This window comes from Tachypleus tridentatus, chromosome 12, assembly GCF_004210375.1.
Source record: "Tachypleus tridentatus isolate NWPU-2018 chromosome 12, ASM421037v1, whole genome shotgun sequence".
Taxonomy (NCBI): domain Eukaryota; kingdom Metazoa; phylum Arthropoda; class Merostomata; order Xiphosura; family Limulidae; genus Tachypleus; species Tachypleus tridentatus.
This window is the reverse complement of record NC_134836.1, coordinates 9,511,776-9,539,434: the sequence shown is the minus strand read 5'-3', so window position 1 is coordinate 9,539,434 and position 27,659 is coordinate 9,511,776. Positions and strand designations below refer to the sequence as shown.

General features: G+C 35.5%; 1 long non-coding RNA gene across 1 annotated transcript in view; it reads right to left on the bottom strand.

Annotated features, from left to right (window-relative positions):
* The window catches only part of LOC143235147 (uncharacterized), a 39,723-nt gene extending 17,596 nt beyond the window's left edge, over positions 1 to 22,127 (bottom strand). The window contains exon 1 of the long non-coding RNA XR_013018947.1: positions 21,924 to 22,127. This is a non-coding gene — a long non-coding RNA (uncharacterized LOC143235147). The remainder of the gene's footprint in view (positions 1 to 21,923) is intronic.
* Between the last annotated feature and the right edge of the window lie 5,532 nt (positions 22,128 to 27,659).

Sequence of the window (27,659 nt, the reverse complement as noted above, 5' to 3'; positions counted from 1 at the left end):
AGGAAATGAATCTTGAGTGACATATTACACTTCATTGTTTTGTATGCTTTGAGAAGTTTGTCTACCAGCTGAATGTAATGGGGAGTCTGTAATTGCCAAGAAAATTGTCAACAACATCTTTAAAGACTTTCCAGGTAATCTTTTCCGGCCCAACTAACAGATCTTCAAACCGCTTATCACTCATAACATGTCTGATCTAAGGGCCAACAAAAATGCTCTCTTTGATCTTGGCCTCAGTTATTCTTGGGAACATCTGTCTTAAATAACGAAAACCTTTGCCTTCTTTGTTCATTGCTTTCACGAAATTTTTATGAAGAATTTTGTGTGAAGAGGAGGCAAAAAAATCTTTGTCAGGTCGACAAGCGGTTCATGCGCCACATTTTTCTGTCCTGGAACCAACTTTTTACGGAGTGGCCAGCTCTGTCTAGAATAATGTGACACTTTGGCACGACTGTCCCATTCACAGATGAAACAACAGTACTTTGTATAGCCGAGCTGCAGTCCCGGTAACAGAGCAACGACTTTCAGGTTTCCACAGATATTCCAGTTGTACTTGCTGTACTGTATGTGCTTCAGCAACATTTCCATGTTCTCGTAGGTTTCTTTCATGTGTGCTGCATAGCCAACAGGTATTGAAGGGTGAACGTTGTCATTGTGTAACAGAACAGTTTTGAGGCTTAACATTGATGAATCAATAAAGAGACGCCACTCTTGTGGGTCATGGTCACAACCCAAAGCAGAGAACAATCCTTCGATGTCAACACAGAAACAGAGACTGTCAAATTGTGTAAAGAATTTGGTTATATCATTTTGGCGGCTTTGAAAAACAGAAATTGTCGTATCTGGTGACAGCAAACACCATTCCTGCAGTCTCGAACCCATCAATTCGGCTTTTGCTTTTAACAGACCCAAATCTCTGACCAGATCGTTTAATTCTGACTGTGTTATGAGATGTGAATTGCTTGAGGAGCACAGTTCAAATGGGATCAATGTCACTGCCAGTTCCCTGCATTGCAGTTTCTTCATCTGGTTCGTCTAAGGTCCATTCCTCTGGTTGTTTCAGAATTGAAAGACTGTCGTCATGTGGCATGGGTCTCATTGCTGAAAACAGATTAGGGTATTCAATTGACTTCTTGTTTTTGGCAGAGAAACCAGACACATTAGTCAAACAGATGTAACAGTCCGTCACATGGTCTTTCTGTTCTCGCCATATCATCGGGACAGCAAACGGCATTGTCCTTCAAGTGCCTCTGAGCCAAGCTCTCAGACAGACAGCACATGTCGCACAACAAATGTGAGGCGCCCATTACTGGTCTTGATCACCAGTTTTACAGCCGAAGTACAGATGATATGCTTTCTTTACAAGAGCAGTCATTGAGCGTCTCTGATGAACAAGCGTATACTCGCCACATATACAGCAGAATGTATCGCGGCTGTTACGACTTTGACGAGACATATTGACCGACACAAATCGTTCTGTAAAACGTCTATAACATCTAACTTATTTGATACAGTGCTACTGAGGCAATGCTATATTCTAAAACAATGCGTACACACTATAAGGTCTATATTAATCCAATGAGCAGCATCTGTGTATGCAAGCCACTTTTATAGCCTGCTAAGACAGTGCCAAGCTGGCTCCGGGAAGGCAGCTAATCATCACCACCCGCCGCCAACTCTTGAGCTACTCTTTTACCAATGAATAGTAGGATTTACCGTCACATTATAACGCCCCCACAGCTGAAAGGGCGAACATGTTTGGTGTGACGGGGATTCGAATCTGCTACTTTCAGATTACAAGTCGAGTGCCTTGACCACCCGGCCATGCTAGGCCGAACTCTCAAGGAAGGCACAGTGACTTGATGCTCAGATCCGAAGAACAACCCCCTATGTTACTAACCGTGGATGGGGGTAATGGTGCACACCAAATTTGATTGAGATTATACAATGGTATGGGGAGCATATAGAAATCACGTGGGGTGACACAAGGAAGTGAGATCCAAACGATGACTTTCCTATATTACCCTAAAGGTCCATCAAGACTGGTGGCTATTGGTCCAACGGTTCACCAGTAATAAGCCTTCGCGCACAGAAACTTCTGTCAAGTAATGGTTTATAAATGGAGAAATGTGTTCGTCTTCTGTCTCTAGTCGTACAAATTCAAGAAAAAAACGTTTACAATACAACGAACACACGTATTTCCTCGCGTTTTTAAACCAAACTTCAACTTGATCCGAGTTAGCCTGATGAATAAACTTTCACACCACAATATGTGAAGACATTATCTATTACTCACGTTCCATAAAACATAACATCGATGCTTGTCTTATAAAATTACTTAACAAACTTGTCTTTTATAAGTCTTGTTTTGAGGTCACTTAAGAATAATCTCTAACTATTATAAATAAACACAGGTTTAACACAGGAAGTATAGGCTGTCGTAACACAGGTAGTAGAGGTTTGTGAAAACGACTAGGGACTCCATCCAAGTGTGTTTTTTTTCCTATTTTTAACCCTAACGTAATTAAATATAAAGTATGCGTAAGTCAGCTTCCTAGTATTGGAACAATGTGTATTTAAGCTATAAGATGACTCATGGAAAAGTCTTAGTTTTAAAAAGTATTCTAATAACATTTTTTATAAATTAAGTAATAGCGCATTAATATTTGCATATGTGTTCGTCGCAAAATAATTGTAAAGCAATATATCAAATTTTCAAAAGGCATTATATAGCATTATTACCACATTGCCCCAAACAATATTTGAGGAGCTTTAAAACAGCATGACATTGTTAATAGTATAGTCAACTGCTGCTTTATATATGTATATAAACAATTTTACTTAAACTGAGTTCTAAATTCCACTAATTATTTATTATTTGGATTTCAAAAAGAGTTGCGATCGAAGAGTGCTAAGCCTTTTTTTTTTTTCTGAAAGACTTAATACTTTTATTAAAATATCTTCATGAATTTATGATATATTCCAAAAACTTTCCTCGATCAGGGGTGATGTGTTACTTTGAGAAACTGATTTAATATGTATTTCATAATGGATAATAATATATGCTGATGGCCTGTCAGATACTTCCTTTGATTTTATGGCGAATCCACTTTAATGGCGAGATAACAGATTAACTGTAAGAGACTATTTTATGCCCCTGAATTGAAGCTTCAGACTACTTGCGTCTCTAGTACACACTAGAAAAGTTACCCTGTCACGCACACTCTTCTATCTTTTGCCCTCGCTTGGATGGCAGGACGGTGTACGATGCCATGCAAATATCTTGAACACGAACGATTAGAGTTCGTGAGAAAGGCAGTAAATTAGTAATAAGAAGTAAGTTTAGGTCTCAGTAAACGAATCGTTTATTTCAAGCAGACGTGATACGGTATTAAACGCCATTTTAGTTTGGGGTTGTCTCTCGGTGGGTCTGTAGTAAGTTCACGGACTTAGCGCGCTTAAACACAGGACTGGATTTCCTGTGTAGCTTCGCGCTAAATGCAAAAAAATAATTTGTTGTTGGCTTCAAGTAAGCCCTCCAACAGCTTTGGAAGAAATCCAACAACAACAAGAAAAATCATTTCCAAAATTTCTATTTTGTAAACTTGCAAACTGCGTGCTTGTGCGATAGGTTTGTTTGTATTCATTATTTTCTTACAAAGGTACATTTGGCTCATTACGAATGAACAGTCGTACCTAATTCCGATAAGCTGGAGGGAAGGAAGCTAGTGAACATAACACACCGCCAACTATTTCAAATTTAATGTTTTAAAATTGAGGTTTTTATGCTATTCTTTTGTTTCATTGTGTGCGTGCGTTTTCATATAGCAAAGCCACATCGGGCTATCTGTTGAACACACCAAGGTGCTTTATTGTGTTTTCTCCCTCAAAGAATAAACAAATAAAACACATGTAAAAAATATGTTCTCATTTGAATATTTATCTTTTTATGATTTGATATCTAGTATTAAATGCTTTCACTCTTTTAAATAATAAAAAAATATTTCACTTTCCTCATAATAGGCCCGACATGGCCAGATAGTTAAGGCACTCGACTCGTAATTCGAGGGTCGCGGGTTCGAATCCTGATCACACCAAACATGATCGCCCTTTCAGCCGTGTGAGCGTTATAAAGTGACGGTCAATCTCATTTTGTCGATAAAAATGTAGCCCAAGAGTTGGCAGTGTGTGGTGATAACTAACTGCCTTCCCTCTAGTCTTAAACTGCAAAATTAGGGACGGCTAGCGCAGATAGCCCTCAAGTAGCTTTGCGTGAAATTTAAAACAAAACAAACCTACCGCAACCTAGGATTAACGGGGTCTAGTTCTTAGCGTGTTTGGACTGTGAAACAAATATCCTGGGATTTTAGGTCTCAACTTACTGCACTCTTTGTTCAGTTAACCGTTAGTGCTGTCTTCCACTGAGTAGATGCCTTTTCCCTAACCTGTTAGAACCAGGGAAGACTATTAATAACGATCCTAAGTGAACCCTTAGATAAAATAATAAACAAAACTATTGCACACACACGTAGTTTCATCGAAATAATAAAAAAAACTAACTAAATGAATCAACATATATGTAAAAACGGCTCGTTTGGGTTGAGCCGTTTTTGCATATATATTTCTCTACAAGTGGGTTTTCTCGACATCACTAAATAAATCAACGTTCTGGTAATCAGTTTCGGTAACACTCGGTTTTCATTAGAACATAACCCAGCCTTTGACATTTTTTCAGCTGATACTGGTTATACTACACAAATAACGCCCTTCAAAACCGAAAGGGATAATTCAAAGAATCAGTTTGTTTTCTAGTTTTACTCGTCCCTTGACTTATACATAAAAAAAAAAATACCTTCAAGATAGGTCAAGGTCCTCCACTTCGCAAGCAACATATAATATCTGGTCTCAAGGTAATTACGTCCAGATGGAAAAAAAAATTCTTTATGTTATTTACGTGTCAGTACGATAATGAATGTAACTGTTGAATGAAAATGTAATATGTCAAAGATTTTGTGCAATATTTAAAGATATCTAACTTTAAATTCAAATAATATATTTTATATTTTTTATTAAAAAATAAATGGTGTGATAAATGTATTCCATGTGGTGCTTATAACCAGAAGTAGCCTGGCATGATCGTGTGGTTCGGGTGCTTGATTCGCAATATGCGGGATGTGGGTTCGAATCCCCATTCCACCAAATATACTCCCCTTTTCAGCCATAGGGGCGTTATATGTACGGTCAATTCCACTATTCGTTGACAAAAAGGTAGCCCAAGAGTTGGCGGTGAGTAGTGATGAGGAGCTGTCTTCCATTTAGTCTTTCAATGTTAAATAACGGACGTATAGGATAGCTAGCCTCCTTGTTACTTTGCGCAAAAGTCAAATTAAACCAAGCCATTATTAACATAATAACTTGCACTGTCAGGACAAACAGAAGAATTGGAATTCACTCAATGTTGGTAAAAATACAATTAAATTAAAATTACTCTAAAACACTACGCTGGAATAGAAACAAATCTGTTTAAATCCGCCAACGTTTCGAACAACAGTTCTTCGTGAGGCTTGCAAAGGGCGATATTAAACCTAACTTTAAGCGAAGTGTCTCTCTCTAATAAAGTAGGTTTAGAAACATGAAACCAAAGTCTTTACTCAAGATTACTGTAGTGTTTGAAAGACTAAACTGATGTTAAGCTATTTTTCTGACGCCATAAATGTTCCTTTCATGATTCAAGGTCAAAAGACATTAGATACCAATTGTAGTTTGTGTCGTACTCTGTCGATGCTCCTTTAATAGTGAGAATTAATGACGAAAATAAATTCATTGTCAATAAAACAGAGGTCTCCATAAAAGTTTCAATCACGTTGTGAGTCGTGTTAGAAACTTATTTCTTCTCCCATCTTTTCCATTGACACAGTAGAGAGTTTAAAAGTTTTTCACCTTTTAATGTAGAAGAAAGATACAATTTCTTCAATACTTTTTACCTCTTCTTTTTGTGCAAGAAGAGATCTCCCATTCTTGCCACCCTCAGTGGCACAGCAAAATGTCTGCGGACTTACAAAGCTAGAAACCGGGGTTTGATACCCGTGGTGGTATAAGTACAGGTAGCCCATTACGTGGCTTAACCTCAAACTTCTTCTCCCCTTTGCAATGAGTAAAGTCGTCTGACGATTGCCAAATAGATTTAATGAAATGGTCATAATTTGTTTTCCATGTTGTAGAAATCTACACGTGTGGTTTTAACGAAGTAAGCTTCATTGAAACCTATTTGATAGGTTGTTAAATCTGTCTGCCGTAGCTGGTGTAAATGAAGAAACAGTTACCGAAAACTATATCGTTATTTAGAATTGACTTATTCTGGTCTGGACAATTACAAATATTTCACCGTTATAACCAGTAGTCAGTTTGACTTATTCTGGTCTGGACAATTACAAATATTTCACTGTTATAACCAGTAGTCAGTTTGACTTATTCTGGTCTGGACAATTACAAATATTTCACTGTTATAACCAGTAGTCAGTTTGACTTATTCTGGTCTGGACAATTACAAATATTTCACTGTTATAACCAGTAGTCAGTTTGACTTATTCTGGTCTGGACAATTACAAATATTTCACTGTTATAACCAGTAGTCAGTTTGACTTATTCTGGTCTGGACAATTACAAATATTTCACCGTTATAACCAGTAGTCAATTTGACTTATTCTGGTCTGGACAATTACAAATATTTCACTGTTATAACCAGTAGTCAGTTTGACTTATTCTGGTCTGGACAATTACAAATATTTCATCGTTATAACCAGTAGTCAGTTTGACTTATTCTGGTCTGGACAATTACAAATATTTCACCGTTATAACCAGTAGTCAGTTTGACTTATTCTGGTCTGGACAATTACAAATATTTCACCGTTATAACCAGTAGTCAGTTTGCCTTATTCTTGTCTGGACAATTACAAATATTTCACCGTTATAACCAGTAGTCAGTTTGACTTATTTTGGTCTGGACAATTACAAATATTTCACCGTTATAACCAGTAGTCAGTTTGACTTATTCTGGTCTGGACAATTACAAATATTTCACCGTTATAACCAGTAGTCAGTTTGACTTATTCTGGTCTGGACAATTACAAATATTTCACCGTTATAACCAGTAGTCAGTTTGACTTATTCTGGTCTGGACAATTACAAATATTTCACCGTTATAACCAGTAGTCAGTTTGACTTATTCTGGTCTGGACAATTACAAATATTTCACCGTTATAACCAGTAGACAGTTTGACTTATTCTGGTCTGGACAATTACAAATATTTCACCGTTATAACCAGTAGTCAGTTTGACTTATTCTGGTCTGGACAATTACAAATATTTCACCGTTATAACCAGTAGTCAGTTTGACTTATTCTGGTCTGGACAATTACAAATATTTCACCGTTATAACCAATAGACAGTTTGACTTATTCTGGTCTGGACAATTACAAATATTTCACCGTTATAACCAGTAGTCAGTTTGACTTATTCTGGTCTGGACAATTACAAATATTTCACCGTTATAACCAGTAGTCAGTTTGACTTATTCTGGTCTGGACAATTACAAATATTTCACCGTTATAACCAATAGACAGTTTGACTTATTCTGGTCTGGACAATTAAAATGTTTCACCGTTATAACCAGTAGTCAGTTTGACTTATTCTGGTCTGGACAATTACAAATATTTCACCGTTATAACCAGTAGTCAGTTTGACTTATTCTGGTCTGGACAATTACAAATATTTCACCGTTATAACCAGTAGTCAGTTTGACTTATTCTGGTCTGGACAATTACAAATATTTCACCGTTATAACCAGTAGTCAGTTTGACTTATTCTGGTCTGGACAATTACAAATATTTCACTGTTATAACCAGTAGTCAGTTTGACTTATTCTGGTCTGGACAATTACAAATATTTCACCGTTATAACCAGTAGTCAGTTTGACTTATTCTGGTCTGGACAATTACAAATATTTCACCGTTATAACCAATAGTTTGACTTATTCTGGTCTGGACAATTACAAATATTTCACCGTTATAACCAGTAGTCAGTTTGACTTATTCTGGTCTGGACAATTACAAATATTTCACCGTTATAACCAGTAGTCAGTTTGACTTATTCTGGTCTGGACAACTACAAATATTTCACCGTTATAACCAGTAGTCAGTCTGACTTATTCTGGTCTGGACAATTACAAATATTTCACCGTTATAACCAATAGACAGTTTGACTTATTCTGGTCTGGACAATTAAAATGTTTCACCGTTATAACCAGTAGTCAGTTTGACTTATTCTGGTCTGGACAATTACAAATATTTCACCGTTATAACCAGTAGTCAGTTTGACTTATTCTGGTCTGGACAATTACAAATATTTCACCGTTATAACCAGTAGTCAGTTTGACTTATTCTGGTCTGGACAATTACAAATATTTCACCGTTATAACCAGTAGTCAGTTTGACTTATTCTGGTCTGGACAATTACAAATATTTCACTGTTATAACCAGTAGTCAGTTTGACTTATTCTGGTCTGGACAATTACAAATATTTCACCGTTATAACCAGTAGTCAGTTTGCATACACACTCTCCTAATTACTGATCCGTTTAATATTAATAAATAATGTAAATCAACGGTGTATATTTACATTTTAATTTACACGAACTACTTAAGAACTATCTGCGCTGGCTGTTCATAATTTCAGACTGGAGGGAAGACACATAGTCAACACGACCCAAAACCACCTCTTGGGCTACTACAATCTAATAATGGAATTCGGAAGTTACTTTCTTAACGAATCTGAGGCTACAAAGCGCAAAGTGCGACCTTGTGAAAGAGGAGACGGAAATCATGAAACCGTAGATTCTCGGTTAGCCACTGTAACCAACAGGCGGGCACACAAGTCCTGCCTGCGCTTTAATGTCCAAAATAAGGCAGAATCAAAGTGGTTAAGGCACTTGACTCCTAATCTGACGGTCGCGGGTTCGAATCCCTGTGACACCAAACATAATCACCCTTTAAGCCCTGGGGACTTTATAAAATGACAATCAACCCCAGTATGCGTTAGTAAAAGAGTAGACCAAGGGTTGGCGGTGGGTGGTGACTAACTGCCTTCTCACTAGTCTTACACTGCTAAATTAGAGACTGATAGCGCAGATAGTTCTCCTGTAGCTTTGCGCGAAATTCAAACACAAACAAAGTTTTACAGACTTTCTGCTGTTTCTGATGGTTCTTATTGTTACGATACACGAAGGCTGTCTTCCATTAGTTTATTCTGTTTTCTTTCCTGCGCTTTGTTTAATATACTTGAAATGTAAAAATTATTTTTAAAAGGATCACGTATGGCCAGGTGGTTAGGATGCTTGACCCGCGATTTGAGGGTCGCGGGTTAGAATCCCCATTATATCAAACATGTTCGCCCTTTCAGCTGTGGAGGCGTTATAACTTGACGGTCAAGCACACTATTCGTTGGTAAAATAGTAGCCCAAGAAGTGGCGGTGGGTTGTAATAACTAGCTGCTGTCCCTCTAGCCTTATGCTGCCAATTTAGGATAGTTGGCGCAGATAACCCTCCTGTAGCTTTGTGCGAAATTTTAAAAATAACTTAAAAAGGGAGGATGAAGTGAAACTTTGGAAATTGATCGGCAGCATAAAGTTTACAAACGTATAACGCTAAAATTCAGGGGTTTGATTCCCATAGTAAACAAAGTGTAGGTAACCCACTGTACAAAACAAAATACTTCCTGAAAAATTATCAATAATCCATTTGATGAGTATAAGGTTTTATATATCAGTTGATTCAGGGTTAAACTGTGATCGTATCTGTAACTTTGAGTTGATAAAATCACCAGTTTTATTGCTTGAAAGTGATGCTAGTACATATTAGTTTAGTCTAGGACAATTTACAAAGTCCAATATACAGTTTATAACAATTCATTTTGTATTTAACCCTAATGTAAGATTGTCTTCCTAACCATACAGTAAAATTGTTTTGAGTCACTTATCAATAGTTACTTCTACTTTATAGTCGCTAAACTTGCAAAGTTTGCTGCTTATATTTAGATGACGTTCGAATGACTAATGACCTTCACGGATCACTTGGCAGCGTAATTAGAAAATTTGTTGATGAATATATAAACAGCTCTCTGAAAGTATGAGGAAGCATCTAACAGTTTCAAATGAACAGCCTACCTCCTATTCAAAGTGGACAAATACCCTTAAAGAACAGATGAATAAAATATGGTCAATATCCCTTTAATGTGTGCAAATAGAAAATAAACTGCAATTAATACTACGTCCCTGAAATTTCAGGTCATACAAACTGGTTTGTCGAGCCCTTTCTAAGGCTGTTTCATGCGAACAGTGGTCTGTAATCTTGGAAATATTAACAGTGTTTGTGCTCCGCTTTCAACCAAACATTAAAATTTCACTTATCATACAGAAAATCGCCACCTATTTTTATTGTCTAGACTCATTATACGAATCATAATAGAGTCTTGAAAAACTACAGGAATATATAATTTGTCTGAGTGAGACCTTACACGCATGTAGACCATTTTGAGTTCCACCCCATAGCAGCAAGAAGGTAGCGCGTGATTTAATACCTTAACCTGAAATTATTGAAACACTAACTCATTTTGTGTGTAGTTCATAAAAGTTTAAAGCCCCCCGTTAGTACATGATATGTCTTCGGATTTACAACGCAAAATCAGGGGTTCGATTCCCCTCGGTGGGCTCAGCAGATAGCCCGACGTGGCTTTGCTATAAAAAAACAACAACACACATAAAAGTTTAAGTACTTGGCTAGAAGAAAACGCGAAAACGACTAGAAAACTATACCACGATTCCAAAATTTAGGGCAAAAGTGTATTGATACTTTTCCTATTCAACTTTGTCCCTCACCTCTCATTATTATATATTCAGCTTCTTTTTTTTTTTAATTTTCATTTCAAATTTGTAATTCATGTAATTAACCTTACAGATTTAAAGAAAGGGAATTTACGGAAACGTTGGTCCATGTAAGATATGCTAATATTACAACATATTTGAAAACACTGCGCGTAGAGAGATATAATCAATTTAATATATTATTTATGTAATTAATATTAAAAAAAAATCTGCTTATGAATGAAGCGCTCCTGATTAAAAACGATTCAAAGTTCATCTAAGTTTGTGATGTGTGAGACCCAGTTCATAGTTTTACGGCTTCATTTACACATGTTACAATTAACTCCAAGAAGTTGTTTTGAACATGCAATAATTTTGATTGTATAGTTTTATACTAAACACGTTTGCGCTAAGTTGTTTTATTGTTGTGGTGACGGGGAGATCGGTCTATATTCTGTAATTCCGAGAAGATATATATATATATGTGCTAGACAAAAATTAGTTTGAAAAATGATTTTGGTTTGAATTTCGAGTAACGTTGCTCCAGAGCTGTCTGCATTAGCTGTCCCTAATTTAGCAGCGATAGACTAGAAGGAAAGCAGCTGGTCGTCACCACCTACCGCAAACTCTTTTACCACCGAATAATGGGATTAATTGCACATAGCTCTCCCAAGACTGAAAGGACGAGCACGTTCGATGAAAGGCAGTTGAGCCCTCATTCTTCAGATTGCCTGATCATGGTGAATATAGAATATTAAAATAAATCATTAGGCTTTCTGTAACTGTAGCTGTAAGTTCATACCATTTCAGATGTGCTAAATATATTCTTCTATATTCACGTCATCCTTATTTAAAGTCTAAATGGTTTTGGTTTTTCGAAATGCTGCTTTTAGTTAATTTCTGTAAAGTAAACACACATGAGAAAGAACGGAATTATTTTAAACGTAGAAACTAGTTTGCAGAAGCAAAATAAAACTGCAATAAACATATTTTGTTCTTGTTTTGTTTTCTGGGTCGCTAGAGAACAAAGGTCACCCGAGAAAGTATTGTTCGTTTCATTCAACGAAGTTAGTGCCCGGCATGACCTCTAACCTCTATCTGTAGAAACTGATGTAAGGATGGTCTGTAACTATAGGACCCAGCATGGCCAGGTTAAAGCACTCGACTCGTAATCTGAGGGTCGCAGGTTCGAATCCACGTCGCACCAAACATGCTCGCCCTTTCAGCCGTGGGGATGTTATAAAGTGACGGTCAACCTCACTATCCGTTGGTAAAAGAGTAGCCCAAGAGTTGGCGATGAGGGGTGATTACTAACTGCCTTCCCTCTAGTCTTACACTGCTAAATTAGGGACGGCTAGCGCAGATAACCCTCATGTAGCTTTGTGCGAAATTCAACCAAACAAACCAAACCTGTAACAATAGTAAGGTCAGTCAACATCTTAACCTTCATCTATAGAAACTGAAGTGAGAATGGTCTGTAACAATAGTAAGACCAGTCGACATCTCTACCTATATCAATAGAAACTGATGTGAGAATGATCTGTAACAATAGTTATACTAGTCAACATCTTTACCTATATCTACAGAAACTAATGTGAGAATGGTCCCACCCATCCCTTTTCTCCTTTCTTATGTCCCTCGATAAACCTCGAGTTCTATAACAACAGGCGTCGCGAACAAACAAATAAAAGTATATCACCCTCCTCCCCCACTCATCCTTAGAAGGTACACACCTCTGACAAGGAAACGCAAGCACCATGTAGAGCGGGTTCAAAGGAAATATGACATTTGTAAATAAATGTTATGGAAAAATGACCTATGAGATTGAAACGAGCATGGGGGTATGTTTTTCTTATAGCAAAGCCACAATATGCTATCTGCTGTGTCCACCTAAGGGAATCGAACTCCTGATGTTAGCATTGTAAATCCAAAGACTTAGCGCTGTCCCAGCGGGAGACAAAACGAGCATTGAAAAAAAGGATAAGAAATTTCATAGAAAGTATTTATTCGAGAGAAACAAAATATATTGAGCTTTGGGCCAACGGTTACTCTTTCCTAGCAGCTTACTGTGAACACTGTTGCTTCTGTTTCTAGGTCAGCTAACTTCGTGATATGTCACACTGTTTATGGCCAATTGTGTTAAGGGGTTTGACTCGTAATCCGAGGGTTGCGGGTTTGAATCCCGGTCGCACCAAACATGCTCGCCCTTTCAGCCGTGGGGGCGTTATAACGTGATTGTCAATCCCACTATTCGTTGGTAAAAGAGTAGCCCAAGAGTTGGCGGTGGGTGGTGATGACTAGCTGCCTTCCCTCTAGTCTTACACTGCTAAGTTAGGGACGACTAGCACAGACAAAACAAACAATCACACTGTTTATGTGTGAAATGAAGCAAGGTTTCCAAAATTAAAAGCAGAATATGAGGACTAAAACCCACAATATCCAACATATAAAAGTACCATTCATTCTTTGTGGGAAGAAAACTGATTGTAATAATTAATTATGAAAACAGCTCATTTGAGGATGAATAGACATTCCAGGCCCCATAATGTTCACATACCAGTATGAGCAACATAATATAAAATTTTTTCGTAAATAATTCATACCGTTAAAGAAAGTGGAATTTAACACATAAAACCAAATGAAATATTACATCATTCTCTTCTCCTCCTCATGCTTGAAACAAGAACTTTTGTATCAATAACTAGAGTTATCACATTTGTTTAATAGTATTTCATCATGATACAATGTTGTACGACAATGAAGAAATGAATGTTCAGAATGCAGACGTCAGGTGTCGTCACTGTCGCATTATATTGTGTAAACTTGCTGAATTCCGATCAATTATGGCACGTAGCATCACCGTTTATTTGTTGTTTTCAGATGCTTCAGATTACCACATTAAGCAATACGGAATTTTGAAGATAAACAAATATTAATGCAAAGTTTTTCCTGCATAAGATAATAAATAAAAGCTATTCGTAAGCGCTCTGTATAAGCATTCGGTGTGTTCCGTAACTATGTATGGAAAGTTTAGTACTTCTTGGTAGTATGTCCACATTTCACTTTGAGAAATAATTCCGTTATAATACAGTGATAAACGATATACTTTAATTTTACTCTGATGTTTTGTACGTGATAATAATAAATAGCGAATACGAGATTACGTGCTGAAAGCTTGTGTGATATGCAGGGATATCTCATGTTTTCTATCCGTTTTAGATATATCAGGCCTGATGGTTAGGGTGCTCATATCACAATTTACGGTGGTGTTCGAATCCCATCAACAAGCATTTTTGCATTTTCATTTGTAAGGGCGTTGTGACAGTCAATCTCATTATTTGGTAAGAGTTGTCAGTGAAGGATGTTGACTTTCTTCTGGTCTATCATTTTCAAATCGAGAGACGACTAATGTAAATAATTGTCGAGTGATTTTGTGTTAAGTTTATCAAATAAACCTTTACTTATAAGGAAAGTTTTACAAATTTTCGTTTATTAAGTTTTAGCATAAACACAAGGCTCAGAAATTCCTTGAGATTACTTTCTTTTACTTTGTTCTAGTTGCTTTTTGTTTCCCATCTATATGCAGAATAGCCAAATGTCTGCCTGTCTATTACACTTTTATCCTCTGAACGGTTAATTGTAGAAATATATATATATATATTAGAATGGTTATTTTACACTACAGGAAAAGTATTGATTTTTTTGTATTTTGTAAAATCTCGATACCGATTCGTCGATCTTCGTATATGCTGATTGGCAGGCAGTCTGGGAAGGTACTGAGAACAAGGGAAGATCATGAAAAAACACGACTTCGTCATGTTCAGTTTTATTATTTTTTTATGTCGGTATTATATTCATGCATAAGTTTTATTGTACCATGGCGAATAAATTTATTTGAATTGAATAGCTCTCTTTGAAAGTTTCATGGAAATAGAAATTGTAAAAAAAAAAAAAACAACAACTCTCAGTTCAGTTCTTCTCAGTGGTTTTGATTTTATAAACCTCGAAGGAGCTCGAGAGACAACCAGGAGTGCTGAGAAACGATATTCTTCATCCGTATTCACGGAATTGAGGTTTGTTTTTATTAGGAAAAATAATTGTGTTACTTTTTGGTATGATAGATACCGAATTACTTGAGGTGGATTTTGTCTACGTTAATATCAACATTAATAACATTTGAGGAAAGTTGTGAATCAGGACGGAAGATATAGAAGGAGAGCTGGCTTGGCAGTGGCAGCTTGAAGATTGAATGGCGGTATTTGTTTTTGAATTTCGCTCAAAACTGCACGACAGCTATCTGCGCTAGCCATCCCTAATTTAGCAGCTAGTCATCGCCATCCACCGCCAATTCTTGGGCTACTCTTTTACCAACGAATAGTAGGATTGACCGTCTTATTATAACGCCTTCACGACTGAAAGGGCGAGCATGTTTAGTGGGACGGAGATTCGAACCCGCGACCCTCAGATTACGAGTAGAATGCTTTAACCCACCTGGCCATGCTGGGCCTAATGACAGTATAAACCAAGACTGTGGTGAGGTAACAAGTTCCTAGATTAAAAAAACAACAAACGTTTAGCTATCTTTTAAAGTGCTCAGTAGAATGATAAGGAAGGTGGCATCCAGTAGAAAACAAAATCCCCTCGGCTTCCTAGCAAACCTGAGCGTTCTTTTGTTCTGTATACACTAATTTAATCAAGAAACAAACATTTGTGCTTGTAACGCTTTACAGTCAGCCTTCTATGCTTAAAAACAAACGCAATGCAATTTTCCTTATTGAATTAACACATGAAATAACAAAATATGTTTGTGAACGGCTCACCAGACAATTATATTGCACTATGGTACAAATTATTGGGTTGACTGCAAATTTAGTTTTATTCACCACTAATTTTAGGAAATTTATCTTATATAATATTCATTGTGTCCAAGAATGTATTACAGAAGTAACATTGGGCTGAAAGAATTAGCACTGTAATATGCTTTCTTTTTCTGCCTGAACCGACATTGGCTGCATAAAACAGCCAATCAATGGTTTGAGAGAGCAGGGATCGGAGATAATGCTGTCAACTAGACGAAGAAATTGCGCTTACCCGTTGAATTCAGGTGCAGTTTCCTAGTTCCCTTCTACTAGGATATTGTAGAGTTAAGATCACTGTGTTTGGTTCATAAAAAGTAAGTTTTACAATAAAGGAAACCATAGAGTTGAACACTGTAGTGGAATTGACTGTGGTTCCATCTGCGCACATACGCACAATTTGCTTTCTGTTTGTTTGTTTGTTTCAAATAAGTTTGTTCATTTGTTTACATTACTCCTGTCTCGTTATCTCACTCAGTCGAGTTATCAAATATTGAACACTCCCCGTATTTCTTGATGGAATCTGCTGCTATGAGCCATATTTGATACTTATCACGAAATTGGATTTCAACTGAAAATAGTACGTGTATAATCACATGAAAATGGCTTCCTTAGGCTAATGTTCTCCACCTGTTAATCCTGTACTCTTTCTCTGTGTGTCTTGTACTTTTATTAGCAGTAGTTATAAGAATATATCAAATTACTAACTTATTTTTATATTCTCTCCTCCACACGTAGGGTCCACAAATTGCGTCATATTCAGATATTTTAGTTACAAATCTCGGTGTAAAGAACTGACCAAAAAATACTTATTTTTTAGGTAAAATGCACAGAAGCTATCAACAACAATCAGCGGGATGAATTACAGTAGTAACATTTTCCCTAATATCTTTAGCGTGACTCATGGTGTTATTATACAGCTTGTAACAAACCAGGTTTTAGACCCACAAGCAGTTAGGTGCATAAATAGTTTAGAAATTGCATTTAAAAAGCCAAGGAGATTTGGATCTTATCGGTAGTTCTAAGGTTAAAAACCAAACAATAATTTAACCTAAGTGTGAAACTTTGAAACATTTAATAATTAGTTACCTTTATAAATTCTAAATGTAACTATTTACCATACGTACGAACAATAATTAACAAAAATACAGTGAGTTTGGACAAAACAGATGCACGCGAAGTTAAGGGTGAGTGACATCGAGCAAGAGTACTGCGCATGCTTAACAAAATAACAAAGAAACAAGAAAATTTGAGTTAGCTTCGTTTAGTTCATCCAGTTCGTTGTTTTTCATACATTTAACTATAAAAAAAAGTAGTTAAACGAAACCCGAACTGTGGAGTTTTACCAGGAACTATCGCTTCTGATGTCGTCAACATAAAATAAGTTTTACACTATGGAATTTCGTAAATACACTCTAACGTAAGAAAAATCAAAACGAGAAACGACTCTATTACCTTAAAATACATTTTATGACCAAGAAACTAGTAGTTTACACTAATTTCTGCTAGAAAAGATAAAAGTGCAACTGTTTAATTTTCATATACATAGTCTGAAGATTATAAATGTTCAATTTACATATTCATTTTCTGAGTACTTTAAATTTTAACTTACATATCCATAACCTGAAGGATATACATTTTTGAATTACATATTCGTAGTCTGGAAGATATAAACATTTAACTTACATATTCATAGTCTGAATATTTTAAATTTTAATTTAATATTCATAGTCTCTAGACTTTAAGTGTTTATTTCAAGTATTCATAGTCTGAAAACATTAAATGATCTGTTTTTATTTGTACCATAGCGTTATATAGTTATAGCACGTCACACGTTTATCTATAAAATGACGATTATTTCTTATTTAATATTTTATTTATTCAATTTTGATAATATCAGACAACAAAATTTAAATAAATGACCAAATAATCACATTTAATAACAACAACAAGCTATATAAGAAATATCAAACCTTTTTGAAATACTATTCTTTAATCACATTTAAAAATTACTCCACCCTACACAAAAACATCGAACCGTCGTTGAGCCGTATTCTTTAATCACGTTTAATAACTACGTTAATCTACATAAGAAAGACATTATAAAGCTAAGTTTTGATAATATTGAGGATTTTTAATGTTATTTTATTTTGTTACTTTTATCTTTAGAAATTAGAATTGAATTACGAAACAAAGAAGTAGATTTAATGAGATTGGTGACAAAAATATTAGGTATAAGTTTCCAATTTAGATTTTGGCAGCGTTACGTATAACATTATATTAGGTTTAGTACGTGTAACAGTTCGTTAGGATTATTTATAACACTACACAACAATTTTTGTGAAAAGTTTTGCTTCCCGAAAAGTTTTTGCTGATTGTGACAGGTACCTGGTAGGTATGCACAAATATAGTTTTGGTTTTGCTTCATCACATAGGAACTCTGAGAAATAGACAGTTAACTGTTTACCGGCAATAACGTATTTAATTGCGTTTATGTTTCTAATACGCTATTAATTTCAACATAATTAAAAGTGTTTTGCTCCTGATTTTCGTTTGTATTCAATGTCCGGCGCATCACGTTGCAGCGTCCAACAGTAGTCAGCATGCATTGACGGATTCCAGTTGCCTTGATATTGTTTTTCCATTGTAGCAATGTCCTGGTGAAATCAAGATTTTGATGAAACGGTACGTGATTTGGATGTGATTTTCATGATCAGTAGCCAAAAATCTATAAGGACCACCCATCAGTGTTCAAGAAGCAAAAACTTTGTTGTGCAGTGTAATTCACTTCCAGTGAAATTGTAAGACAAAATGTTTTCATTGTTTTATTAATAAATACAGGCTAAAAACTAGTTAATTATCAGACTTAGGCTTAACAATGTAATCAAAAGTATGAAGTGTTTATTTTGATTCTACAAATAATACAAAGATTAAGACTAGTTCAGAGGCTAAATGCTCCCGGTTTAGTGTGATAGGTGCAACGAATGGGTTTTATTTGGGAACTCTGGACTAATATGCCCTTTTAAGGAAGCTAGTAGTGAAGATGCTCAATTTATATGTAGAATATGCAGGTCGAAGGAAAATTTGAAGGCTATCCTAACTAAAGTTGAGGAAATAGATAAAGACAGGTAAGTATAAGTTATAGGAACATTGTGTACAAGTCTAAAGAGGCTATTATAACCTCATTGTATAGCTCACTAGTTAGGCCACATTTGGAGTATCGTCTTCATTCTTGGGATCCATACCTTAGGAAGGACATTGAACTGTTGGAAAGGGTTCAGATTAAGGCTACTAAAGTGATACCTAGGTTGTCATATGAGGAGAAATTAAGATCCTTAAAATTGTTTTTATTTTGAAAAAAGAAAAGTTAGAGTTTAATAAGACTGTAAAATGAATTGATAATGTGGATGCACTAATATTTTTCATAGTTAGTAGCCAGAATTATAGAGTTAGGGGGCATAAATATAGATTTAGGCAAGGTAGAAGCCGTCTTCAGCTAAGACAGTTTTATTTTTCAAATAGGGTGGTTAGCTTATGGAATGGATTGCCTTAAAATGTTGTGGAAACAGTAAATTTGGAGTTTAAAAGAAAGTTTGATAAAAATAAGACTGATAAGGATTGGCTTTAAATTTATTTTAATAGTTTTAGTTTTGCTTAGAGGATGGAAGAGCCGAGATGAACCAACATCTGATTACGTTGTTATGAAACAATGAATCTTATCGAAGTCGAAATCCAGTTCTTTAACCATATTTTATAATTACACTAGCCTACATAAGCAGTATTGAACCTTATTGGAATCTTGTTCTTTAAATGCATTTAATAACTACGCTAAACTACGTGAGAAACATTAACATTTGCTGAAATCCTATTTTTTAATCACATTTAATAATTACCCGAACCTACATAAGAAACAATGAACTTTTTGGAAATCCTACTCTTTAACAACATTTAGTAAATCCATACTCCAACATAAGCAACACTGAAGTTTCTGGGAACGTTATGTTATGTTAACTTGTCAATAGGTTGTGAAGTGTTGGATTATATGTAACATTAAAAACACCATCTTAAATTCTAGTGGTTATGTGATACATCTCAAACTAACTCCTTGAAATGAAGAAAAAGACGAACTCTCTGAAAGTCAGTTCTTGGTTTCGGCATGAATAAAAATCAAATGATTTAATTGAATTTTGTCCATGGTGTTTGTTCTCCTGATGTCATAAAACGTGGTTGAATCTTGATGCACTAATTACGTTCCATAACCAAAGCATCATGAAGCAATGAACAGGAGGTATTTGTACAAGAAGAATGTTGTAAACAGTTGTACGCTAACAAAATTCTGGAAGCTAATCCGTAATAATCATTATGGATATCATTATATCAATAATATCATAATACTGATACCAATTATTTTCACGAATATCAAATATGTTTAAAGATTTGTTTCTGGACACATGGCCGTAATTTGTTTCATAATCAGTATTTATGAACGAGAATTCTATTATTAAAAATTGAACTAAATAAATTTTATAATGTGTCTCAGAATAAAAACACTGATCCCGTTTTCCGCAGATACTTTTTTTTTTCTTCGCAAAGGGCTAACTAAGAGTTGCTGTTTAAACTAACAGCTAATCATAAACCCACCGCCAACCTTTGGAATACTCTTGTTTGACCGAATAGTTAAATTTGATCTTTATGCTCATGGTATAACCACGTTGTTTTAAACATATGGATTCACAGTCCTGGTTCCTTATCCACTGTATAACACCGTGTTCCATAAGCATATGCAACTCAGTTTGAAACTGTTTATAACACTTCTTCTATTGATAATTCTTTGGTTTAAGTTTTTTAGTTTCTTTACGATCGTATAAACGTGTACTGTTAATAGTGGTGTAATGTCTGAACTAACATGTATTACACCACTATTAACAGTACACGCTCATACGATCGTATAGAAGCTGTTGATAACACTACCCCGAGAAACTTGATCAGTCAATAAGGAGAGATTATCATGACGTATGTTACAAGAAACCCGAAAAACTGTTATTCGGTTCTAATATTGACTAAATCCTACTACATTTATAGGATACTTAGAAGCTTGGTTTCTTTTATGAAATAGATGTGGCTATTTGATGACTGTACCAGTGGAAGCTTTAACTTTACTAGACATCTGGTGTGGGAGGTACGGAATAGAACAATACATTTGAAGAATGCCACAAAACTAAGTTGGTGTTGTAACAGTGCCATATTTGAAGAAGGACAGAAAACTTTGGAGTTAGTTCCATCTTATGACGACATATCTGATCTGCTTTTTGGCTCGAAGCCAGTACCAGTCCACTATCAGTAATAGAAAGACTGGGCATAGAACATCGTTAGCACTAGAAAGGCTGTTGCCCCACCTCCTGCCCGTATTTATAGCGTACATCATCATAGTGGATTCTGAGAAGAGGATGGCTGGACCAAAAACAATTGTTCATAGCATTTTGAAAAGTCAGACTGTTTTATAGCATGTTAACGACTAGAGTTCGAGAATTTTGAGTGTAGTTCATATATTACCTCACGCTTTGTTAGTGAGTTATGTAATAATAAGATTAAGATTGTGGCTAATTTGGTTTTTGCTACAGATGTAAAGATTCTAGATTGGAGTAAACGTGACTGCAACTCGCCCAGAGTGTTTTTTTTTTTATCCGGACATTGTACTTCATTGGTTAATACGTACAGATGACTCAGAATCACGCCTGTACCGGTTAAATTGTCTGCTGTTTCTTGCTGTGAATAGGGGAATGACGTAAATAGTATATAGATAAAGCAAATGAAGGATTTGTAACATTTTCCACAGAAATCTCTGTAGTAATTTAGTTGTGCCCCATTTTAATGGTCAGTACGATATTAATCTGAAATTTCATACTTCAAATATTCTACGTTTATAGAATCCACAAACACATATCAACAGCAAACGACGTGTGGTACTTTAAAGTGAACTGACTTCCCTAGAAGTACAGGAGAGAACCAATAATAGCAGCAGGTTCAAAAGGGAAATTCTATTAGTTATCTGAATCTCCGCATTCGGCTGATTTTTAAAGTTAAATGAGAAATAAACATTTTAGACAATAAAAGTTATAATTATTAAAAACACAAAAGGCGAGTGTGCGTACCTGTCTAGGTGATCACTTCTACAGAGACAGTTAGTATCTAGATCTTCAACTCTCCTTCCATCGAGTTGACTCTATGCACAACCAATCCTGATGAAAGTAAAGTAACACAAGTATCCAAAATCTAAGTTTCATGTTGGCGATCTTGTGAAGAACTATGTTGACCTTCTCTTCGTTTCCAAAACAGGCACACGCCACGTGGATTACACAGTGCTTTAATAAAGAAATATATATAATAACACCATTAAACAATAGTTTAAAATGTATTACCGTTCAACACAATATATTATAATACAATCCCTTAAATGAAATTTCAGAATTAATACAAGACATAATAACAAAATCACTCCTTGACTTTAATTCAATAAAGGAACCTCATGCTAACAAAAACGTTACTTTTCAATAATCATACTACAAAACACCCTAGTATATATGTATATACACTGATCTAAGTGCAAAATCCTTTAACACAGAAATTGCATAGTTAAAAATCTTTAACAAAGATACTTTATAACTTTTATAAAGGAGTAATTTAACAGAATAGGCATAGAAACAACTTTTAATTAACATAATAAAAACCTATTAAACTACTAAATGATGTAACAAAAGAAAATGAAGAGCACAGAAAGGAGCCATTTTGGATGTCTGGTATTTAAGTGAGTTTCAGTTTTATTAAAACATCTACAGAAAACGAATATTTACAAAATTTTCACTACGAATCAGCACTGTGAGTTCTCTCGATGACGCAGCTTTGGTGAACCTTGATCCCATTGGTCAACATTTTCCTCATTTTTTGAGTGGCTGATACGCCTTCAGTCATATAGGTGGTCCATTTACCAATGTAAAATGCTTTTGTAGCACTTATCAACAAGGGATGGAAACTGCTGGTTCATTAGTGGGAAAGCTAACAAGAAGCATCCAGGATTTAATATTTTCCTCAAAAGTTCGAAAGTCAGGCAAAGTACGTTGTTCAGAGATTCAGTTAAGTATGTAGGTTGCAATTCATTGTAACACTTGGTTACACTCCTTACTACAACGACAGGCATTGGCCAAATGACTTGTTTATTGGCTTAGCAAGTACTCATGCATTATACCACTCATAGAACATATATATCTCTCTTCATCTAAGAAACACCCTTTTCTGTAGTTTGGACAACTACAGCACACGCCAAACCCTCTGACATGGCCTCATTCTTTTCCTGCTGTTGGGTTCTTTGCAGATAATGCCTAGTTTTAGTAAAAATGAAAGACAGTAGAGGCTAAACTCGTTCCTTCATTTTAAAACTGACTCTAATCAATGCCTATCATAGTTTTGACTGCTAACCCTCGCCAGTGTTTTCATTGCCTTTTTTAATAGAGCAGCGTTTCCCAAACTTTTCTAACTAGGGACTGGTTTATTTTTGTAATTTTTCATGAGGGCCCAGCTAAGACATGGCTAAGTCTTAACATCAAGCTAAAACAATAGTTCTATGAATACATAATCGATTATACAATATACAGGTGTTTTATAGTACTACTGTGTAAAACGAAATAAAACAAATAATACTTCATTGTTATTTAATCTTTACATTAATTGTATATTTATTAATGCCCTTTTAAGAAATAACTTACCTAATGAGAAGGATGACGCTGTTTTTCATCACACAGCAACTACAAATCAGGAGGAAAAGAAGTTAGTTTGATCCTCAAATCTATGTTGTAATGACAACGGCTAATGGATATCTTTATTTATTTTGGGTGAATGTGACTTTTTTATTTTGAGTTAAGAAGCATTAAATCTCTATATTTTTAAACTGGGTCTTGAGAATCCAGTCAAAGTGGTAGTTATATGTAAGGAAAGCAAGTAAACTTACCACATTTGTGTTCAGGTTTATAATAACGATTTTTCTGTTTTCGTTTCAATCTGTTTCCAGTTTAATTATTCCATTTAACATTACCATTCAGTTAGTAAAAGATTTATATTTACTTTATGATCAATATTTTAACGACATTCCTATTTATTAAGTATATCTATCATATAGCTTAAAGATTAAGTCAGCTTTATCTCAAGTGACACATAGTATACAGGTTGAACAAACGTTTGATGCCATGACTGCAGAATACTGTGTTCCAAACCTTGCTATATCTGATGAAGTATGTACTCCTCTTTACTCCCATTCTTATGCGATCAAATTTTAAAAGGTTTCATAGTTAATTAAACTATGTTTCTATGACTACGGCTTGCAACTTAGAAATAGAACCAGCTATTAAGCGTAATTTGTTTCTGAGAGAGTTGTCGAGTCTGGTAGAAGTTTTATCCTGGACAAATGACTTATCCTAGTGTTCCAAAGATCCATGACTTCTATTTCTCTTCATACAACAACTCAGGAAGAATGACTGTCAATATCAACTATTCCAAGAATGGCTGTTTAAGCTCACCTCCTGAGAATCAACCCCAGTTTGAGAGAAACATGAATGAATAAAGATCATTGTAATGATATGGCGATCTCCATAGGACTCCTAGGCTTGCGCCACACAGAGTAATACCACCCCAGATCTGCTCAAAGCCAGTTGAGAACATTGGAGAAAGATTGGAGGTGTCACTGGTGGATGAAGTCCAATAACCAGCAATTTTTCACAAGCAGTTAAAATAGCAAAGTTGAAATGGTGAAGTGGAACATGGAGCAGCTGTGGGCCTCCCCAAGCTAAGAGAGATACCGCTATGATAGCCATATACCATAGAGGAACTTAAGGTAGAGAAGAACCAATGGGTGAGCTGCAAAACACAGGGTTCTTGAGAATCTTTACCACACTATTCTAATTTATAAGGAAAAATTATCTGGGCATGATCATGGATATCCATGAACAAGGCAAAATACCTCGCTCTGGAAATATAAAAAGATAGAGTGAAGGACAGTTTGGAGTAGTTCCTGAAGAAGGCTGTACAACATCTGGTTCTGTCTTTACAGACCATTTAACCATAGACTCCATTGAGCACTTCAAGAGTAGCAAGATAACCTTTTGAACATTTGGAAATCATCAGACTTTTCTTTTCAGAGAAGTATTTGACTACTTTGGATATTTTGTCATAAACTAGCCAAGGACGTTTGTTTTCCCTTTTTATATTGTAGACCAAAGCCTCCAACCATGAACTAACACGAAAAGAGGAAGTTTTAATAATGAATCTTAGTAGCTTCAGGATTTCATTTGGTAAAGACCTTGGCTCCTACACCGCTCAAAGAAACCTGGAGCTGGCCCAACCTTCCATGTGATGGATCTCAAGAATAAAGGTGTATTGCTGTTTGAAGTGTTGCTGAATCATTTATTGGGTTAGCTCTGAGGTCTCATAGGGCAGGGAATTCTCATTCAGTTATTGATCCACTCACAAAAGCTATTGTTTTAATAAGCGACCTCAACAGCCCCAGACATTATAGTTCATTTTACAAACTCTACACCAATGATCAGCTAAAAGGGATAAATGGTAGATGTCTAGGCGTTGAAAGCCTCTCCTTACATGTTTCCTAGCAAAAGGTACCTGACAACCGTAAGACTTAAGCATCAATTATATGCCCTTCTCCACTATCGACTACAATAGTCATGATAGCATCATTATCAAACAGGGCTTTACTGCTCATTGCACTGTTATCAGGATAATTTGCAAGTGCTTTCAAGATCAGTTACGTAACATTGACCTTCATGGCCACCAAGATATATGCAATATTAAGAGGGAAGTGTCTGCTTCTGTGAAAACCAGAATGTCTTACCAAAGAAATTTCAAAAATCAACCTAGTGGCATTCAAGGGTGATTTGAAATAATGCCATTGAGCATCATTACTGACTGCTCAACATTTCAACAGGTCTGCCCACTAAAGTGGCACTGCCAGGATTTGGCAACAAGGCAGACAAAAGCTGGATTTTATACAATAAGGACGAAGATTATCAATTGTGATGGAACGAAATATTTCCATTGTGTTTTAAAGAAGAGCTCTACCACAAGAAAGCCAACTGGCAGACAACAGGACGGTCCTGGCCAAAACCTGTGATTACATTAGGATTATCACTGCAATAAAATGCTAAAAAGCTGCTGTCTTTGAGGATCTGCCTGCAGGCTTAACTTCATAGCAGGGGAACAGAATTTTGTGCTTACTATTGGGTGAGTGTATATATGTATATATGTGTGTGTGTGTGTGTGTGTGTATTGAATGTTTTTCTGTGATTCAAATTAAAGTAGCGTGTGTGCACTGCTCTGCATCTTTGCTTTCTTTCAGTCTGTCCCAGCTACTTCATAGTTATAGAGTTTATTGTACATTGTAACGTTAATTTTGTATCATCGCTATTGTTTCATTGTTAAATAGGGTTTTTTTATGTTTGTAAGTTCTATTGTCAGTTCTTTTGTTAATGTAAAAGGGTTTTCTTTCTACTCTTTTTATTGTTTCTTTATGTATTGTATATTTAATTATTGAGTAGGTACTATTAAGAATTATTTTTGGTTAAGTTTTACTTCTGTAAAGGGTTTAATTCATGCCTTCCACTTTAGTTTTGACCATGTAAAAGAGTGTTCCATTTTGTATGTTGAAAAGTAGTTTGAATAATATTCTTACATTTAGAGTTTATGTCAAAGATATATCGATTTTATATTTGAAATTTCTGTAAAGAAAGAAAAAAGTTGTTTTATGTCGTATTTTTGGAAATTACCATGCTATTTTTGCTTTTCATTTTTTATTGTAATGTATATGCTTTTGTAATTTTAATTTCACATGCTTTGTAATATTGTTATTTTCGCTTAGAGGTGTGAAACGTAGACATATCAGGTACTTTTCTGTCATCTTTGATGATATATAACTTTTAAACAATATTCATTAGTCTGTTTATAGGTAGTTTTAGCATAAACACCCGATCCAGAGAACTTCTTTCATTCTTGCTGCAGAAACTTTGCACTGTAGAAAGGATCAGTGACTGCAACATTTTTTACTAACCGAGTGAATAATTTCTGTATATTTTAGCCAACGAACGCTGTGAAAGAATGACCAGTCACGTGGTGATCATATCACGAAAAAAAAAAAAAGATATGAGATTTGTTACAAGATCGGAACCTATATATTCTCAAAGCCCTAACTGGTTACTTCCGTCACCAAAGGAGGACGGAGATTATATTTTCACCTCTGTGTGTGTTTTCAACAATATGTCTCAAAAACGGCTAAATGGATTTAGACGAAAGTTGGTGCACATTTATACTATGATCTAACTTAAAAATGATTACTTTTGGAAGGTCAAGATCACAGAAAGGTCACCAAAATTCAAACAAAAATTTTATTTGTTAACATGGGGACTGATTTACACTTTTTTTGCTGTATAATTCAATGAAAAATGATTAAGTTTTGATAAAACATGGTGAACATATACAGAAAATTATTTTTCACTGTCCTGCCAAAAATGGTCCGTGTCCGCTGATAACAACAAATATTCAGATACATTTTCGTATATTTTGAAAGTCGAATACGGTTAACGATGCGTGGTGTAGGTATGTGCTCTATTGAGTGCCCCTTTAGTTATCAAAGTATTAAAAATTAGCTCCATACATGTCTGTATCTACGGGATAAAGCATCCCCCATCATACCAAACATGCTCGCCTTTTCAACTGTGAGGGTGTTATAATGTTATGGTCAATCCCACTATTCGTTGGTAAAAGAATAGCCCAAGAGTTGGCGGTGGGTGGTGATGATTAGCTGCCTTCCCTCTAGTTTTACATTGCTAAATTAG